Below are 14,443 nucleotides of genomic sequence, written 5' to 3'. Positions count from 1 at the left end.
AGGAGTAGCACAGAGCACAGGCAGGTTCAAGACTGGGAATTTCTCCCATTTTTGATCCCATTAGCCTGCTCTGCTTTTCTATTTTGTCAAGCACACTTTATGTAGCCCAGATAGACTTCCAACTTGTCATTCTTCTGCCTCAGCCTCTGAGTAGCTAAGATTATGAGTATGTACCCCCAAATGCCTGGCAAGGTTTTGAAGGTTTTTTTTTTTTTTTGAGGAAGGGTCTTAATAGGTGAGACTGGCCTGGAACAACTATTTAGCCCAGGCAACTAACAATCTTCTTGCCTTAGCCTTCTAGGTACTGGTATTTCAGGTGTGTGACACGATGCACAGCCTCAAGTACACTTTATATTCAACATTTATATGTTTCTTTTTGTTGCCTGTACCACTCTTAGTAGATCCTGCCTCTGGGAGAGCAGGGATTTTCACTTGTGCACTGCTGTGTCCCCGGTATTTGAAGCACAGTCATTTTCTGCAAATGTCTGATGGATAAATGGCCAAACTGGTCTTAATGTTATTTCCAGGTCACCATATTCAGACCCTAGATATCCTCTTATTATCGTGAAAAGACAATAAAAAGTGTTCTAATAGTGTTTCACAGAGAGCAGCCTGGGCCAAAGGAGAGCATTTCAGGGTGGATTTGTGAAGAACGTACAGAGGGAACAATAGGACAGGTTGTTATGTGTTTTGGATGGTTGTGGTAAACAAGCCTTCATGCTTAAGAACTTCTACATTGATCTCTGTGCTCGGTTTTCTCCTTGACCAGTGAGCTCACTCTTTTGAATCTGGGTATAAAGTGGACAGGGACTGTTGTATGGCCTCTTGTTGCCTCAGTTATCCTGTACTGCCTCACCATTATCAGGTGGAAGAAAGAGAGGTCTTCCACAATTAACGTTCAGTGTACATGCATGCAAGTGGGTGTGTAAGGTTATGCTATAAATAGCCAGTTATTTACACTCATCCTTCTTTAATTCCATTGCAATAATGGGATTGAAACCCTCAAGCACAAGTTGAATATGTTCCAGCCATCACCAAGTGTGTAGCTTGCTGGTACTAGAAACAGTGGAGAGGATGCATGAAGATGGAGGGAACTGAGCTCCAGACTCTTTCAGAAATCATCTCTTAGGACAACAATGACCCATAGGTGATGATGTGGGGCAGTGACTGCACCTCTAGGCTTCAACTTGGGGGCAGGTACAAATAAAGAACAGAATCAGGAGAACTGTGAGTTGCAAGTGTCTAGATTTGGTCCACATGAAGGGGGGTGGGAAGAGCGTACCAGAGGGCTGAGTTTGTGCTCAGAGCCCCTCTCCAGACTCTGAAAATGCCCTCAAGGAATTGCAGGTCTACAGGTGAGATGCTGCATATGTCAGTGAGGACAGGTCATGGTAGGGGAATGCAACACATGCATGAACAGATGGTGGGAGTAGAAGTGAGGCCCTACAGTTATCTCTAGGAGTCAGGCCTTCCAAGCAGATGAAACCACTTGTATACATTAGTGCCAGAAAATAGAAATGAGACTACTGGACATTTTCAGTGTCCTGTGTTTAATTTTAGAGATAAAAATATGGACTTGCTTTTCAGTCAGAACATGAGAGTCAAGGTGTCATTCTATAGAAAGAGATGCACCTTTGGTTCTGTCTTTTGTGTGCTCTGCTATAGGGACAACAAAGCTAGGTAAGCCTAAGCAGGACAATGAGGAGAAAGTTGGAGACAGAGAATGAGGGACATGGTCTGGGATTAAAAGAGTGGGGAGGAAACAGATAGGGTGGATGAGCAGGAAGAAAGTCCCTGTCCCTTGGGCACTTGGCCAACATCAGCTCCAGGGCTGGAGTTTTGCTCCCTCACTTCTCTTCCCTCCCTCCCCCATTGTACTCTATAGGCCACTGCTCTCCCTCCACAACCACTCCCTTCAGACTGAGATGTATCTCATCAGGAATGCCCATCAGGATGGCATTGGTCCTCAGTGTGGGGACAGATAGGGCTAGTTCATCCCTCATCCACTCAGCAGAGTGACAAAGTGCCTCCTAGGGGCAGGCCCTGTGTGAGGCACAGTACACTGTCATCCAAGAACATCACCCTTTTAGGCCACTGAAATCTTGGTGAGAGTTGACAAACAAAAGAATATAAAGTGATACATAGTCTGAAGGTAAATAAGGAGCATATATTAAATAAAGACATAGCAATTAGGGCAGGAAGAAAGCCCACACAAAGAAAGATGAGATTCTGTAGGAAGACTAGCCAGGAGGGGATGGGTTTCCATTACTAGTGAAGCAGAGGCTGACAGCCCAGCAGGTAGGACACAAAGGGTTGGTGTCATCACTGGCTGTGGACTGAAGGAGAGGCCTCATGTATCTGAGACCAAGGGCAGCTTTTCTGAAAGCTTCAACAATGGAAGAACTAAAAGGCTCTGCGCTGGGCACATAAACAAGCTCATCTCATCCTCAGAACAAGGAGGCTCTGAAGAGAACATCTAAGCCTGAATGTCCTAATGGCCCTTTTACACAACATTTGGTGAGATGGCTGGAAATGTCTTCAAAGTGGTGAAAGACAGCAAATCAACCACAGCAAATAACCAATCAAAGGACCCACATTAACCACAGCAACGAAAACACCTTGCAAACCTTTACTTTGCAAGTCAAAGTGAAACATACACATTAGGTTCCATGAAATGACACTGTGACTGACAGCCGACTCCACAAGGAGAAGGATGGCAGACAGAAAGCAACAGAATGGTGTTAATGTACTGAACGAAGATGCCAACTGAGTGTTCTTTACCCACCAAGAATCTCTTTTGGAGAGCTGGATGTGGTAGGCAAGCCTGTAATCCCAGTACTGAGGAGGTTGAATCATGAGGATTTCAAGTTCAAGGACAGCCCAGGCCCCCTAAAAAATCCTTCACACATGCAATATTGAGCTGAACCAAAGTAGGGGGATTTTTTTAAACCAGTGGATCCACACTAAAATAAACACTAGGGGTACTTCTTTAGACAGAAGGAAAATCAGTCAGGACAGAAACATGAACATACTGGAGGCAGAGAAGGGAAAAATACACCTTCATGCTAAGTGATCTCCTAACACTTGGCAGAGCTGGTCCTTCTCCTTCTTGTCATTTGGGCCACAGCTTTCAGGTTCTTTGTGAACCCTCCCTGACCTGCCAGCCAATTCACTTACATTTCATTTCCCTTTTTAAAAGTTTCTTTATAGCACAAGCCCCTATTTAACATAAATTCCTCCACTTTTTCCTTCATTGTCTGTTCCCACCTCCAACACCATACAGTAGGCTGGGAGGTCCATGGAGTTTGGGACCTCATCCACCCTGTGTCTCCAGTGACTAGCACAACATTTATCATGCCGTGGGTGCTTGGAACACACCACTGGTATGGGTAGATGGGGTTTTTGGTTGTGATTTACACAGACTGACTTCATAGGGTTGGGGGCTATGAGTTTTCTTCCCCCTTAGGCTTCCTACCCATAGAGAAGAAACTATGGGGTTGATTGTGAAGAGGGGCCACAGGGAGAAGAGGGTGCAATTTTTAGGCAGATGATCAAATGGGGGAGGGAATCAACTAGTCAATTCAAAGAAGCAAGTCAGATTGATCTGTGGATAGAAATGAGAAGTGGAAGGAAAGTAATCAGTGCTGGGAGAGGAACCCAACAGCACAGTCTTCCTGGGGTAGGGCCAGTGTCTGCAGATGCTACTCTGTCTACTTTGGCAACCACCCTGCCTTTTGAGATGTCACAGAAAATCTCTATACAGGAAGGGTAGGCAGCATTTGATGGGGTAGCACCTGTACTTAAGATGGGTCCTCCTGCCCCCACACCTGCCCGGGGAGGAATCTGGAGAATTTGTGCCACAAAGAGGGCCAGTCTCTGGATGCAGAATTTAGGGGCCCATTCATATTTTTCAACCAGAAATCACCAAGGTTGGCCATGCTTCCCAAACTCCTGATCCTAAAAATTAGGGTTTTAAAAATTATAGAGCCCTGGTCCCCACCTAGATCCAATAAACCCAGAACCCTGTGTTTTCAGCCAGTGCTCTGGACATTGGTCATTCCAGATGTCTGTGCTTGCTATGGCTTGACCAAAGGATCTGACATGGGTTACCCCAGCTGGGTTTGGGTTATTATTGGTCCATCTTGGGCAGTGCCTAGGTGAGGCTACTAGGGACTGAACCTAGCCCTATGCAATGATGACAGTCTGTATGTGGCCTAGAGGAGCAGCCTGAAAAGCCTCCTTGAAGGGCTTTGGGAAAAAAAGAAAGTAAGACCTGAATGTAAGAGGCAACCGTTCTGAACTGTACCCTGTGCAACTGGAAGCATCAAAAATTAAGAGATCCCCGGGGCTTTTGTGTTCTGGTAAATGGCTTGCTGGAAAGGACCATCCTTCCCTCAAGACAAAAGTACAGGCAGTGAGTCTCTCTTTTTCTTTTACCTAAAATGCAGGTTGCAAATTTCCATTTTATTATCTCATAAATGATTAAACTGTCCACCCTGATTGATTTTAGAACAAAATGCCTGTAGACTTGACCAAAGTTAGTTAAGCTTCCTCCTCCCCACAGGCTTCACCTTTAGGGATAAACAAGCTTTGGAGTGCAGAGTAACTTCCCTGCTCTAGAGCCACAAGACTTATCTTGTGTCACTGTTTCTGGCTCTTCCTAGTTTCCTTTACTCCCTATAAAAATTCTTTTCTGTCTGATTATTGAGATATTCTGCTCAGAGTTTTTCCTGATGCACCAATCTCCCTCTCTCTATTCCTTATCAAAGCCCATTTTTGTTTTTATTTGCAGAGCTTGAATCTCAGTCTGGTTGGAACCCTCAGTAGGAGGCCTAACTCCTTGCTAGACCTGTTGAGCTGCCCCAACACTCATGCATGCAAGCTGTTTCTGGATTTGGATATTCTGGGACCCACTGAGCAACTTTAACCAGGAGGAACAGGAAAATGACCTTTTGATATTCAAAAGAATATCTGCTCTGTGGAGAATGGAGAATGGAGGCAATGGGAAGGCCAGCAGGGAGCTACGTGAGCTGTCCAAGCGCAGAAAGGGAGCTTGGGCCAAGGTGGTGTAGGGCTTGTAGAGAGAAGTAACAAAATTTTCAACTTACAGATTCCAAGAACACAGAATGCACCCCACGCAAGGACAATGCAGATATCATAGGAAACCAAGAAAAACTTAAAAGCAACAAGAGGCTGTGATCACGGCCGGGAAGCTGGGATCCAACTTATGTCCGACCATAATAAATATGAAAGATTGCCGACCTTAATAATTGATCCCAATGGTCTCTCCGTTTCTCCTGAGAAAGAGGAAATGCAGCCTCTCTGGGATGAGGGGCTGGGTGTAGGGGAGATCATGTCCTCCTGCAGCTGCAAAGTCCCCATTGTTAGGGGGGGCCCATTTCCAGAGGTAACCACTTCCACTTCAGGGAGGCTTCAGTGGCCAGGTGGAACTGCTGCTGGGATAAATCTGTGACAGGGAAGAAATCTGGGTGCCGAGGTTCATGAGTTCAGGGCCTCTGTCTCCATCAGGAGCCCAGAAGCAGCTAAAATTTGGCACTCCGAAGATGACAAGGGAGCCATATTGGCTCCATGACTGGTCCAGAGGCTCCAGGAGGGCAGTCAGGTGGCCAGTACCTCTAGTCTGAGTCCATCATTCACGAGTTTGTAGGTGACTATTCAGTCCCAGGTATGCTAGCAACTTTAACCCTATGCAAACAAGAATAGTAATATTGCTGCTGTTTATTTTCTTATTGGTGTATATTAATTGTACAAAGGGGTTGCATTGTGCTACTTTGATACATGCATATCTGTGCTTTAATTAAATCCATTCTCTCTATTATTATTTCTTATCCCCCATCTGTCACATTTTAATGTATATGAATGCAAAGTACTTTGATCATATTCATCTCCCCATTGGCCTCTCCTTTCACCCTCCTCGCTCCTGGTGGTCCCCCCCAAACAGCCCCAGTTTTACATTCACATCAATTTTTAAAGGTCTAGATTCCACATATGACAGAAAACGTTCAGCATTTGTCTTTCTGAGTCTTAACGTCTGTCATCGCAAAACCTAGAATCTAGTAAAAAGTTATTTACACCATTCTGCAAAGAATTAGTTATTTCATTGTGCCAGGCTTTTAAATGGAATGAGTTAATATTTTTGAGATCGAATAATGGCAGGAAGCTGCTGAATTTGTGGATTAAAGGGAAAAGTCACTTATGTAAAGTTCACATCTGGTTGTTATGTAGATTATTGAGGTATTTTTATTTCTACTTCAAGGACAACCAACTGAAGCTCTGTCTGGCAGAGCGGAAATCGTGGAATGACCTTTTGGGAAGATGTGTAGCGGTGAAGTATAGAGAAAAGCCCAGTTGACAGCTCATAGAGAGCCCTGAGTTAGGGAGATAGAAGAGGATTAGGAAGGATACCCACTTGCTCCGAAAGAGAGAGCCATACACTTTTAAATTTGTCTTCAGAGTGATTGTCTCATGAAAGGCTTCATTCAGGTGGGTCAAATCACTTGCTTTGCTGATCATCAAATATTAAATAGGCTTCATTCAGGTGGGTCAAATCACTTGCTTTGCTGATCATCAAATATTAAATATAATTATGAAGCACAAACAGTTATGGAGACCCACAGCCCTCCCATTTTGGAGTAGGCATGACCCATTTCTACATCAATTTACCCATTCTGGAGATCTTGCATTTCTGTTTCTACAAAACTCATGAAAGGAACTTCCTCATCCTCTCCCTTAGTTTTACACAGACTTCACACCTGGGGAAGGAAATGTGTTCTCATTCCACATGGCTCCTAATGAACCCCAGCCAGCATGCCCAGGCCATGGACTTTTGCTTATCACAGTCCTAATTTAATTTTATGATAAAATATAGACATGGTTAATGAACAACAGGACAGTCTGTAAACAAATACACCTTGCTTGACTAAAACACATTTTACATAGTTAATCTGTGAATGCATCAAGGAGCAATCAAGTATTCAGCGTGTACTGATTTGACCGCTTCTCAGGCAGGTCTAGCTAGTTCAATGTGGCAATAAGGTCACCAGAACTTGGCGCTAACTCTCTTGCTGAGTGTTGCACTGCATGTATTTACCCCTTGTTTCTTTTCTAGTTCTTGAATCCACTTGGACTTACCAGTTGCAGGAGCAGGGGAAAAAAGACTTCCAGCATGACGACAGAACCTTTTGCGAATATTGCTCCTATCTGATGATTTCACATTCTTGCTCATCCATTCTTCATCATTCAGTACACTTGCAGTGCTCCAATCCAAAAAGAAGTTTGATTAGTAAGTAAATAATTCCTACAAAAAAAAAGGCAGACATGGGAAATTTGATTTCTAGGTTTGTGAAGTCCCCAAAAGTTAGAGTTTCTTTACTGAAGATATTGATACTCTCTCATGTTTTAAAAAGATAAAATCTATTTAGTGCCTGTTCTGTTTTTCTGAGCTGGGCATGGGTTGCTTTATTTAATTACTAATCCTTTGAGGTAGGTACTGTTTCTTCCTGTCATTTACACATAAGGGAAATGATTTGAGGAAGCTTTTAGACTTTAAAAGTATGGAGAGATAAAGAGGGAGATGGCTCAGTGTCAGCAGAGGTTTTATTTGGGAAAGAGAGCCTTCGGAGCTGGGTTTCTAACAGAAGCTAGAGCCCACTGCCACTTACAGGCCAGGGTAGATGTAGGAGATTAGTGGAAAAGTACCTGGAACTAGATGAGTGGGGGAAAACTTTAGCTAAAGAATGCCATTGCTGGGGTAACTAAAGAGGATAAGCTGTGGTTAGGTTGCCCATTTGTTCTATCATCCTTGGTGCCCAGAGGTAATGGTTAACAACTTTCCCTTTGTCATTCTTTGGGGTGAGTGGGGAGTTTCCAGTAAGTCACCTGCAAGGGATAAGGGGTCTGGTCCTAACATGGCTGCCCTTACTGTTCACCCTAACAGAAGCCAGAGATGTGGACTAGAGTTCAGACATGTTGATCTCAGCCCTGCCTCCACCACAATCCCACTCCTTTTTTTTTGTTGCCTTCTTATAACATATCATACTGAATATTCCTTTCTGCCCCTCCCTTAACCTATACACTCTGAAGGCAGGGACCTGGTCTCTTTCATATCTGCACCCACAAGCTGAGCCTTACTTAGGATGCCCCTTTTATTCTGTTAGTCTTCCTATTGGCTGACCCGGTTCCATGAAGAAATTCCACTGCAGCAACATGAGCTGACCTCACAGTGTTGGCTCCAAGTCAGACCCAAACATTCTGAAAGGAGAAGAGCTAGTTACTTTCCTAGATGCTAGGACAGTAGCTAAATATTTCTTTCATCTATATGATAAAAGAAAGATGGGTAAAGTTCACAGTTCTTTCATATTTTTACTTTTGTTTTTACTGGAATGCCCACTTCATGTATGCTTGCCACATGTAGATGTGTTTTCTACTCTTGGACAAACAACAGGCTTACCAGGTAGCTTCCACCATTGGTTTTTATTGTTTCAGGGGGATTAAAATTGTTCCTGGGGAAAACAGAGGATAATTCTGTTTCACTGCTACGAGTTTTCTTTTCAAGGCAGTGAACAGTCACAAATACTTAGAACCTTATCAGTACAACCCAGAAGGTACCTTGCTGTATTTAGACAACCTATGAATTCACAGACTTCCTCAGGTCCCACAGGTAAGTCTTTGCATTACTCAATCAATAGAATGAGCAGTACAGTCTAGGCTCCTCTTATCTTCTCTATGAATGTGCCTTGAGTATTTGTTAGTACCAGTGTCTACAGAAGAAGATAGAATTAGACAAACATTTACTCAAAAAGTAAATACTATGTTCCTGGCTCAATGTAAGCTGTGCTTTCTCATTAGAGATGGCCACTTTCTTCTCTTTCATTTCACATTAGTTAGCGTACATAGAAACTTTCATTCCACCTGGACTGTATGAATGTATCTATATGACTTCAACTGTAATGTTTTGGTGGTAGAGTGTATGAATTGATACAAAATGCTTTGCAAATATACAACATTCTGGATCTTTTTTTTTTTTTTTTTGGTGGTAGTGGGGTTTAAACTCAGGACCTTATGCTTGCTAGGCAGGTGCTCTACCACTTGAGTCATACCTCTAGCCCTTTCTGCTTTAGGTTATTTCTCAGACAGGGTCTTGTGCTTTTTGCCTTCAGTTGACCTTGGAAAGTGATCCTCCTACCTATCCTCCACCTTCACAGAGCTGGCTATATTCCTACGTCTACCTTAATTCTCTCTTCTTTTTGATCCCCATCAATGGCCTTCTAGCTGGAACAATGACAAAGCCCATGAAATTACTGAGGAATAAAGGTGAGTCAGTGATCTTGGTAAGAATGGGATCCATGGACATTTCCAAGACTGTTGTGGTGGTGTGGAGTTCCAAAGGGTGCCAGAGTTGTCACAAATAATGTAGATACCACCATGGTGAAAATCAGAGAAATCTGTTTAGATATTGAATTAGTGATGGTGCCACTTGGGGCAGATCAGGAAATAGCACAGCTCCATGGAGGTGTGTGTATGTGGGGACACTTTAAACAACAGAACACAAGCTGAATTTGGGCATGCTTTGGGTACTTTAGAATGTACACTCAGAAGCACAGCTCTGGAGCAGTCTTTCAAGAAGGTTCTCTGCTCTTAGCTTTTTTCCCCTGGAACTCCCCCAAGACCACCTGACTCAGAGTCTTCTAAACCAGAGGCCGTGTTCGGGCCTAGCTGTTCCTCCCACCCCAGAGGCTTCTTCCTTCTCTTTCTTTGCACATTTGGTAAGTGCCTGCCATGTTTTACAATGTACCTGGGATCTGGTATAATGGGTATGGTAAGATATGCAGACATGGAATGACTCACAAAGGAAAAAGCATTTGTACTCACAGATGTCAAGCAGGAGAGCCACATGAGGAAGCCCAGAAGGCAGAGGGAGCAAGGGGAACATGTGAGCAAAACCCTTTTTTTTTATTCTGGTTTTTATAAGAAAGGCAAGGTAAGGCATGATGGGCTCAGGGGTAGAGAGGTTGCTCCCCAGTGGGGTGATTTTGGTCAGTTGTTCAGTGCTAAGACAAATGGATGAGGCCAAAGAGATAATGGTCTGAAAAAGGAGGCCAAAGCTTGGGCTTTGGATTGGTTATTTTGTATATGAAAGGCCTGCTGTATCATCTTTAGGAATTAACTGTTCCTGGGAGGTGCAGTCTCTTTAGGGTCAGTTGCGCCTCTCCCCCCCAAAAAAGTCTGAAGTATAAGGAAATACAGAAAATAAAAATTACAGTTAGTATATCTGCCATCCCAAACACATCAACTTTCTTAATGCACAGGAAAAAGTGAAATCGTTCATTTTGTGTTACCACCATCACCATCACCAAAGTACAGAGCATGGGTTGTGGCCAAGGTATCAGAAGGCTTGAATTCTTGTCAGGATTGTGAGCTTGGATGAGAGTTTCACTGAGACTTTGGCTTCTGGTGAGCTTCTGGTACCAACTGTAGGCTTTGATATGGGGACAGGAGAAAGAATAATTTTATTAATAAGATCACTAGAAGATATCAGTGTTCTAGAACCCTTGGTTTTTGTTTATGTGGAAAGATGTCTACCTCGCTTATAATAAGAGGAATATATATTGAAATTACATTGCAATTCCAGTTTTCAGTTATCAGGTTGAAATATTTCAACTGTTTCAGAACTGTATTGGCAAAATCTTGTTGGTAAGCAAGCAATGAGCATAGGTTCTAGAGAGGGCAATTGACAATTCTTAAAAATATCAAAACAATGCATCATGAAGAAAGTATAAACTGTATAAACAGACAGACGCCTGGGAAAAGGAGAGCTGCTTGCTATGCTGGGGGAAAAAAAGTCCAGATTCAGTCAAGAGGCAGAAGGAGAGGAGGAAGGAATGAATGAAACAGGGCAGGTACACTGGGTTCATTTAGGATTAGATAGTTTTGTTGCTGGAGAGAGGGTTGAGGAGAATTTCTTTTTAGTATTACTGGATTTGAACTCAGGGCCTCATGTTTGCTAGGCTGGTGCTGTACCACTTGAGCTACTCCACCACCCCTGTTTTGTGTTGGGTATTTTCAAGATAGGGTCTCACGAGCTATTTGCCCAGGCTTGACTTCAAATTGGGATCCTCCTGATCTCAGGAGCTAGGATTACAGGTGTGAGCCAGTGGCACCAGGCAAGGAGATACTTAATAGAGAGAAAACCTAGATTCATTACCCCATTTCTATAGTTCTTGAATACATCAGGAAGAAGAATTTTGAGATATTTTCACCAGCTGAAAAGCCAGGAAAGATTTTATTATGCAGAGAGAAGCAAAAAAAGAGGAAAAACCCAGAATGCAAGTGTGGATAGCAATGCCCCGGGCAGCTTTTCCATCAGGGTTATTTTTAGTAGCTAACATAGGTTAGTAATGTAGCTTAACCTTTCCCTAGATAAGTTATGTCTTTGTTCTCAGTATCTGGTAGCTTTCAATCATTCTGCTGCTGAAAAGTTCTGTCCTTATCACCCAAGCTTGAAGATACCAAGTCTGGGGCTATTTGTCCAATCAGAGGTTCTTTTGACATGGGTGACATGGGTGTCTGTTTCTCGCAACTTTTATGGGTATTCTCATCAGGCACTCTTAATGAAAATAAATGTTTCAAGTATGTCTTAGTTTCCATAGGTCACTTCCCATTTGGGGTGAGGACAGAGGAATTGTTCTACAGATACTATAACTTAATGTGCAGGGTATATTGGAAAGAGAAATGCATGTGTGTGCTTTTTTTTTTTTTTACAGTACTGGGATTTTTAAAATTCAGGACTTTGACTTGCTAGGCAAGTGGCTACTGCTTGAGCCAAGGCTCTACCCCTTTTTTCTTTAGTTATTTTTCAGATAGGGTCTTGTGTTTTTGCTTAGGTTGACATTGGACTCTTTCTCCTGCATAACTGGGATTAAAGGCATTAGGCATCATACCTCACTGATTTGTTGAGATGGGGGGGGGTCTCACTAACTTTTTGCCCATCTGGTCTTCAATTTTGATTCTCCCAGTCTCTGTCACCTGAGTAGCTGGGATTATAGGCATGATCCACTGTGTCTGGCCTATGTGTGTACTTTTGAAAAGATTAGGATTCTGGCGTGTTCTTGAGTTCTATGCCACCTGTTTCTATTCTTACCTGCCTCAGTTTGAATAACTTCCCCAAGCTCTGGGAAATAGGGAGGGTTCCTCCTGATCCAGTGTATCTGGATCTGGGGCGATTTAAGGCTGGGGGCTGTTGGTTTGGTGTATGACAATCTGATAAAGAAGTTGGTTAGGAGCAGGCTCTGGATATGTTGGCTTGTGTATTAGAGGGAGGGGAGTAATCTGCTATCCTGAGGAAATAGCCCTGACAGGGAAGTCTCTCTAGGATCAAGGCCCCAATAACAAAAATTGAGAATAGAGAAAATAAAGTCAATACACTCAGTAATTCCCTTTCTATGAAGTTTTATAAAATATTTTCCTACCTTGTTTGGTGATAATTCTCATATATTTTTTTCTCCCTCTTCAAATACCCCAAAATAGTCTCTGCTTGCTCTCACAGGATGAGCTTGTTTCCTCTTTCACTGACAAAGTTGAAAGAAAGCATTCCAATCCATCCATGCACCTATGTTGCTCTTTGCTTTACATTGGCAGTTTAATTGTCCCACAAGGCTGACCTGTGAACCACCCCTGGCCTCTAAGGACCCTCTCCCTTTCCTGTCTGCTTCAGTCTGAAAGCCTGTATCACCCTTCCCCATTCATATGATGAAATTCTCACTCCCCAGGAGATGGGGTTAGGAGGTGTGGGGCCTTTGGGAGGAGATGTGGCTCTAAGGCAGAGCTCTGAAGAATGGGAGTAGTGATCTTAGGAAAGAAACCCCAGAGAGCAAGCACTGTGGTGTATATCTTGTATTCCTAGATACTCAAGAAGTCTGACCTGGGAGGATTGTTTGAACCTAGGAGTTTGAGATCAGCCTGTGCAACATAGGGAGACCCCCATTTCAAAGCACACAAACAAATGAAGGAACAAACACAAAGGGAAAATGAAAAAGCCCCAGAGAGCTGCCTTGCACCTTGTAAGGAAACAGCCAGAAGGCACCATCCATGAAGAGGAAGTGGCCTTCACTAGACTCTGAATCTGGTGCCATCTTGATCTTGGACTTGTAGCTCTTGAACTATGAGGAATCAATTGCTGTTGTTTATAAGCCACCAAGTTTATGAGATTTTGTTTTAACAGCCTGACTACGTGTTACAATTTCCTGTCTCAGCCTCATAATTTCCCCAGATTAAAAATCTGTTAGGAAAAATGCCACTCACAAAGAAAGCTCATGAGAAAAGTCTCACATCCAAGAGCAAGGTTTAATGGCAGGCTTGAACTGCCAGGCTGGCTGGGGAAAGATGGCACAGCACAAACTCTAGGCTAGGCATGGCTTTTATAGAAGAGGGAGCTTAAGGAAGTTAGCACATGCACGGCAATCTCCTTTAGGGTGGAGCTGTCTTAGAGCACGGGAATTTCTGTTAAGGGTGGGGATGCCATTGGGGGTGGAGCTACCTGGAGGCTCCATTTCTCAAGAAGTGAGGCCTGAGGATAAAATGGCCACCGATTCACAAAATGGCGACATTATTGTTCTGTATTTCCCCATTTTTTTTTAATAATGATGAGTGTAGGGGCTGAGGATCGGGAATTGGGTGAAGCATCAGCCTCTTAGCTGCTTCCTACTGGCAGGGGGCATTGTATGGGGCAAAATCCTCAGACTCCTGTGGCATCCTGGTAGGGGCCCTCACAGCAGTCCTCCAGACAGTTTGGGAGAAGTTGATATCCCTGGAGGTACAACTGGTTAAACTTTTTGATTAGCAACAGTAGACATGCGGTCCAAGAGAAATCTTTGTACTGTTTTTATGATACAAGGGAGGAAGCTTAAGAATAGGAGAGCAAGAAACATAGGCATTAGGATGGGCATTGGCCAGGAGAACCACTGTGAAATATCATTCCCTAGAGGATTCCAAGAGGCCTCCAACTCCCTTCTCCAGTTTTCTAACTGTTCCTTGAGAGGTGCTGCCACTGGGGGATCCTGTTAAGCTTGATAGCAGTGGGTGTTGTGAGAATGACCAGATGAGGGCTGGTCCACCAAAGTCCCAATGGAGAGGGTCGAAGATCCTTTAGGAGAACAAGATCCCCTGGTTTAACAGAAGTTGTTACAGGGTGGGGCAGGATCTGGTCTGCATGCTTTCTGAGAATTTCCCTGAGAAGGTTAAGATAAGGTAGATAGTCAGCCAAGGGAGCAGGGTCTGTTGGAGGCAAGTTTCTTAAGAGAAATGGGCAGGCATTCATTATTTCAAAGGGGCTCAAGAAGGAAGGGCTTCAGGGGGTGGTCCGGTGTGGGGGGTCTTTCTCATTGGTTAGGGATTCACGGGCTTTCTCAGTGAACTGGTTTGGTTT

General features: G+C 43.6%; 1 protein-coding gene and 1 long non-coding RNA gene across 2 annotated transcripts in view; one reads left to right on the top strand and one right to left on the bottom strand.

Moving 5' to 3' along the window:
- Nucleotides 1-14,443, bottom strand: part of LOC141410430 (uncharacterized) — a 589,957-nt gene that overhangs the window by 216,991 nt on the left and 358,523 nt on the right. The window lies entirely within an intron of this gene.
- Nucleotides 4,422-9,780, top strand: LOC141418150 (uncharacterized). The gene is made up of 5 exons (XR_012442817.1): nt 4,422-5,686; nt 7,130-7,303; nt 8,576-8,680; nt 9,292-9,333; nt 9,662-9,780. It is a non-coding gene; the product is annotated as an uncharacterized lncRNA (long non-coding RNA).

Source organism: Castor canadensis, chromosome 16 (genome assembly GCF_047511655.1).
Source record: "Castor canadensis chromosome 16, mCasCan1.hap1v2, whole genome shotgun sequence".
In the NCBI taxonomy this organism is placed as follows: domain Eukaryota; kingdom Metazoa; phylum Chordata; class Mammalia; order Rodentia; family Castoridae; genus Castor; species Castor canadensis.
The sequence above is the reverse complement of the archived record's forward strand: the minus strand, read 5'-3'. Positions and strand labels throughout refer to the sequence as shown.